The sequence below is a fragment of the Bombus huntii genome, unplaced genomic scaffold (genome assembly GCF_024542735.1).
Source record: "Bombus huntii isolate Logan2020A unplaced genomic scaffold, iyBomHunt1.1 ctg00000201.1, whole genome shotgun sequence".
NCBI lineage: Eukaryota > Metazoa > Arthropoda > Insecta > Hymenoptera > Apidae > Bombus > Bombus huntii.
Window position 1 is genome coordinate 1,247 of NW_026099431.1, and position 6,254 is coordinate 7,500.

Below are 6,254 nucleotides of genomic sequence, written 5' to 3' on the forward strand. Positions count from 1 at the left end.
CTATGAGAAAGAGAGAGAGAGAAGAGAGGAGGTGGAGTTGAGAATTACAAAGTGGCTGCGAGCGGCGTTCGAAGATTATTACTGAACTATGGGTGTATCTCGAACGTCGCTAGGAGATATATTTTATAGATATATCTATCTTAAGAACGAAAAGTCTCGTCGTACGGTGCTTACGTCCCACCTACGACACGAAGAGAACTTAAACGAAATTTATAAGAATTGTTATACGAATAAGATCCCTGGTTGATCCTGCCAGTAGTCATATGCTTGTCTCAAAGATTAAGCCATGCATGTCTCAGTACATGCCGCATTAAGGTGAAACCGCGAATGGCTCATTAAATCAGTTATGGTTTCTTAGATCATACCTACATTTACTTGGATAACTGTGGTAATTCTAGAGCTAATACATGCAAACAGATTCCGACCAGAGATGGTAGGAATGCTTTTATTAGATCAAAACCAATCGGTGGCGGATGGCTCGTCTGTCCGTCCATCGTTTGTTTTGGTGACTCTGAATAACTTTGTGCTGATCGCATGGTCATCTAGCACCGGCGACGCATCTTTCAAATGTCTGCCTTATCAACTGTCGATGGTAGGTTCTGCGCCTACCATGGTTGTAACGGGTAACGGGGAATCAGGGTTCGATTCCGGAGAGGGAGCCTGAGAAACAGCTACCACATCCAAGGAAGGCAGCAGGCGCGCAAATTACCCACTCCCGGCACGGGGAGGTAGTGACGAAAAATAACGATACGGGACTCATCCGAGGCCCCGTAATCGGAATGAGTACACTTTAAATCCTTTAACGAGGACCAATTGGAGGGCAAGTCTGGTGCCAGCAGCCGCGGTAATTCCAGCTCCAATAGCGTATATTAAAGTTGTTGCGGTTAAAAAGCTCGTAGTTGAATCTGTGTGTCACAGTGTCGGTTCACCGCTCGCGGTGTTTAACTGGCATTATGTGGTACGTCCTATCGGTGGGCTTAGCTCCTCGCGGGCGGTCCAACTAATATCCCATCGCGGTGCTCTTCACTGAGTGTCGAGGTGGGCCGATACGTTTACTTTGAACAAATTAGAGTGCTTAAAGCAGGCTACCTTCGCCTGAATACTGTGTGCATGGAATAATGGAATAGGACCTCGGTTCTATTTTGTTGGTTTTCGGAGCCCCGAGGTAATGATTAATAGGGACAGATGGGGGCATTCGTATTGCGACGTTAGAGGTGAAATTCTTGGATCGTCGCAAGACGGACAGAAGCGAAAGCATTTGCCAAAAATGTTTTCATTAATCAAGAACGAAAGTTAGAGGTTCGAAGGCGATCAGATACCGCCCTAGTTCTAACCATAAACGATGCCAGCCAGCGATCCGCCGAAGTTCCTCCGATGACTCGGCGGGCAGCTTCCGGGAAACCAAAGCTTTTGGGTTCCGGGGGAAGTATGGTTGCAAAGCTGAAACTTAAAGGAATTGACGGAAGGGCACCACCAGGAGTGGAGCCTGCGGCTTAATTTGACTCAACACGGGAAACCTCACCAGGCCCGGACACCGGAAGGATTGACAGATTGATAGCTCTTTCTTGATTCGGTGGGTGGTGGTGCATGGCCGTTCTTAGTTGGTGGAGCGATTTGTCTGGTTAATTCCGATAACGAACGAGACTCTAGCCTGCTAAATAGACGTAACTTATGGTATCTCGAAGGCCCCCGGCTTCGGTCGGTGGGTTTTTACTACCAACGTACAAACAAATCTTCTTAGAGGAACAGGCGGCTTCTAGCCGCACGAGATTGAGCAATAACAGGTCTGTGATGCCCTTAGATGTTCTGGGCCGCACGCGCGCTACACTGAAGGAATCAGCGTGTTTTCCCTGGCCGAAAGGCCCGGGTAACCCGCTGAACCTCCTTCGTGCTAGGGATTGGGGCTTGCAATTATTCCCCATGAACGAGGAATTCCCAGTAAGCGCGAGTCATAAGCTCGCGTTGATTACGTCCCTGCCCTTTGTACACACCGCCCGTCGCTACTACCGATTGAATGATTTAGTGAGGTCTTCGGACTGGTGCGCGGCCAATGTGATAAGCATTGCCGATGTTACCGGGAAGATGACCAAACTTGATCATTTAGAGGAAGTAAAAGTCGTAACAAGGTTTCCGTAGGTGAACCTGCGGAAGGATCATTAACGATACGATACCAAAAGAATTTGACTTGAACACATATAAAAACTATGAAATATATATCACAATGGTCGGTAAGGAGCCGTACTCCTCCTGTATCGACGAAAGTATATACGACGTATTAACAAGCTATATACTTTAACAAACGAAAACGCCAGGGAGCTTGGCAACCTCCGTTGGCACGAATAGAAATATTCTTAAGGAGGAGACGACCCTCCAGCTACGGAATTATACGAAGAGAAGGTGGCACTCTCTCTCGATCATCGGGATGAAGAGATATATATATACAAGTATAAAAACGAAATGCGAATGAAACTTATTCGAGGCGCCTGCGTGAGGTCGTAAACAGAAAGACCCGCCGTCTCCGAATAAAACATATAACATATAATATATATACTATGAAATTCTAATAAAAGGGAACTCTAGCTTCGAAAGAGCCAACAAAAGTTAAGGCTCGATATCAAACGAAAAAATTACGATGGAAACCAGGTGTAAAGAGAAATGCAGTCGTGGCGCCTGCGAGAGGCCGTACACAGAAAGACCCGCCGTCACGATCTCGTATTTCGTATTTGCATCGTGGAAACCGTACAAACGAAATATAAAAGTCCATGCAAACTAATAAGAAAATCTCTAAAGTGCCTCGTGTCGGAGTGATCATGCTCGCCTATTCTCTTCTATGTTTCGTGGTCTGTGTTGCGTTTGTTCTCCTCCTAGCAACGGGACATATCGAAGACTCCTCTTTGGGATCGAACGAAGCGTCTAGAACGAGTCGACGAGAGCGAAAGAACTTGTAGCGAGTCGCGCAGAGCGAAAGGATACCGATATACATCTTCGAAGGTTCTCTTCGAAGATCCATGGATACCTTCTGCGTCGACTTCTCTCGTCTCTTTCATCGAAACTCTCGTCGTTCTCGAAACGTGCTTCCTACCCAAAGGGCGTGTGCTCTTCGTATGTCGTTTCGTTCGAAATAACGAAACCACGTGTAACATACTCGTGGATCGGGTAACCTAGAACGAAGACGCATCGCGTGGATGTTGGCCCGCTATGCGACGATGACCGATGATGATGATGATGATGATGATGATGATATGATGATGATGTCGATGTCGACGACGACGACGATGAAGACGATGTGTAGCAACGATTCGTAACTAGTCTAGCCGAAGTTCGTTCAGAGGGGAACGCCGCCGGCTTCGAAGCCTCGATGTCGTGAGTCGGACACCCGTGCCGTCGCTAGAGTTTTTCAAACTCTGCTTCTGGATATTGGGACGAAAGACCGCTCGAGGACGACGACAGCCGTGCGTGCGTATCCCATCGAATTTTTTTTACACCACCTGAACGAGACTAAAGTTTCGTCTAGTTGATCGTCTACCGTCGCATAATGTATATTATATACCGTTCAGAGGGGACCGGCTGTCTATCCTCGTTGTCGTGAGTCGGACACCCGTGCCGTCGCTAGAGTTTTTCAAACTCTGCTTCTGGATATCGGGACGAAAGACCGCGCGAGGACGACGGATGCGAGTCCCATCGAATTTTTGACTTACACACTACCTGAACGAGACTTAAAGTTTCATATTATATACCGTTCAGAGGGGACCGGCTGTCTATCCTCGTTGTCGTGAGTCGGACACCCGTGCCGTCGCTAGAGTTTTTCAAACTCTGCTTCTGGATATCGGGACGAAAGACCGCGCGAGGACGACGGATGCGAGTCCCATCGAATTTTTGACTTACACACTACCTGAACGAGACTTAAAGTTTCATATTATATACCGTTCAGAGGGGACCGGCTGTCTATCCTCGTTGTCGTGAGTCGGACACCCGTGCCGTCGCTAGAGTTTTTCAAACTCTGCTTCTGGATATCGGGACGAAAGACCGCGCGAGGGACGACGGATGCGAGTCCCATCGAATTTTTGACTTACACACTACCTGAACGAGACTTAAAGTTTCATATAATATACCGTTCAGAGGGGACCGGCTGTCTTTCCTCGTTGTCGTGAGTCGGACACCCGTGCCGTCGCTAGAGTTTTTCAAACTCTGCTTCTGGATATCGGGACGAAAGACCGCGCGAGGACGACGGATGCGAGTCCCATCGAATTTTTTATTTACACACTACCTGAACGAGACTTAAAGTTTCATCCAGTTTGTCGTCTATCATCGCATATATAATATACCGTTCAGAGGGGACCGGCTGTCTATCCTCGTTGTCGTGAGTCGGACACCCGTGCCGTCGCTAGAGTTTTTCAAACTCTGCTTCTGGATATCGGGACGAAAGACCGCGCGAGGACGACGGATGCGAGTCCCATCGAATTTTTGACTTACACACTACCTGAACGAGACTTAAAGTTTCATATAATATACCGTTCAGAGGGGACCGGCTGTCTTTCCTCGTTGTCGTGAGTCGGACACCCGTGCCGTCGCTAGAGTTTTTCAAACTCTGCTTCTGGATATCGGGACGAAAGACCGCGCGAGGACGACGGATGCGAGTCCCATCGAATTTTTGATTTACACACTACCTGAACGAGACTTAAAGTTTCATCCAGTTTGTCGTCTATCATCTCATATATAATATACCGTTCAGAGGGGACCGGCTGTCTATCCTCGTTGTCGTGAGTCGGACACCCGTGCCGTCGCTAGAGTTTTTCAAACTCTGCTTCTGGATGTTGGGACGAAAGACCGCGCGAGGACGATGGATGCGTGTCCCATCGAATTTTGATTTACAAGACACACACTACCTGAACGAGACTAAAGTTTCATCGAGTTTATCATCGCATAACCCGTTCGGAGGGGACCGGCTGGTCTATCCTCGTTGTCGTGAGTCGGACACCCGTGCCGTCGCTAGAGTTTTTCAAACTCTGCTTCTGGATATCGGGACGAAAGACCGCGCGAGGACGATGGCTGCGAGTCCCATCGAATTTTGTTTTTTTTTTTTTTTTTTAAAGAAAAAACACCACCCGAACGGAGATGTGTTCTATCTTTCGTCGATTTTTCATGCTTTCAGTCGGTCGCGTGGTCGCCATCCGTTCGGAGGGGATCGCCGGCTTCGAAACCTCGATGTCGTGAGTCGGACACCCGTGCCGTCGCTAGAGTTTTTCAAACTCTGCTTCTGGATATTGGGACGAAAGACCGCTCGAGGCGGACGGCCGCGCGAATCCCATCGAATCTTTACTATCACCCGAACGATGGAGAGATGCACGCGCGCTGTTTCTTGAATAATTGGACGAGAGAGTAGAATCAAACACATATATAACATGGGCTAGCCACCGTGCTTACTCGTTCGCGAGATCGTGTGCTGTACAGAGGATTCAGAATCGGGTGTATATATCCCCGTCGTTTCCTGACGAACGGAGCTTCGATCTCGATGGTTGTTATATATCATAATGTACTTTACGCCCGGCCGGCGAACGCGCGTATCTTCGCGCGTTCGTCGTTTTCTTTTTTTTTCGAACGTTTTTGTGTCGTCAATCCTATGGCGACTTCTGCGCGTTCGATTCCCGTTGGTCGAACGTGACGGAACTCGGCTTCGCTAGAACCGAGAAGAGTACATTTGAGTATTGAACTGTTGTAAATTTATAAAAGATTACCCTGAACGGTGGATCACTTGGCTCGTGGGTCGATGAAGAACGCAGCTAATTGCGCGTCAACGTGTGAACTGCAGGACACATGAACATCGACATTTCGAACGCACATTGCGGTCCACGGATACAATTCCTGGACCACGCCTGGCTGAGGGTTGCTCACGTAAACCTAAGACTGCTTGCGTTGCGTATCGTTACTCTCCGTATCTGTCTCTCTCTGTCCCTTCTTGCCTTAACAACCCGCCGTCGTTCTTCTTTATATAAGAGAACGTTTCAGAGTCGGACGAAGGTACAAGAACGAGGATACGAATAAGAGCGGACGGAGAGAACATACGCGACGTACGAGCGATTGTTGGACGCTCGTCGGCGTTCGTCGCGGTCGTGCAGAGACCGTGCAAGTCGTACGCATGCTCGATATATAATCTATCGTGTTCACGGGAGACTACGAAACTCTACCTCTGTCTCTCTCTGTCCCTTCTTGCCTTGACAACCCGCCGTCGTTCTTCTTAAAAATTATAAGAGAAC

The 6,254-nt window shown here is 48.3% G+C and overlaps 2 non-coding genes across 2 annotated transcripts; both read left to right on the top strand.

The window, feature by feature from the left end:
- The first annotated feature begins 236 nt into the window (after positions 1-236).
- On the top strand, positions 237-2,159 carry LOC126877644 (small subunit ribosomal RNA). The gene has a single exon (XR_007695213.1). It is a non-coding gene; the product is annotated as a small subunit ribosomal RNA (ribosomal RNA).
- A 3,573-nt stretch (positions 2,160-5,732) lies between these two features.
- Positions 5,733-5,887, top strand: LOC126877634 (5.8S ribosomal RNA). Its single transcript, XR_007695203.1, has one exon. It is a non-coding gene; the product is annotated as a 5.8S ribosomal RNA (ribosomal RNA).
- Positions 5,888-6,254: the final 367 nt, after the last annotated feature.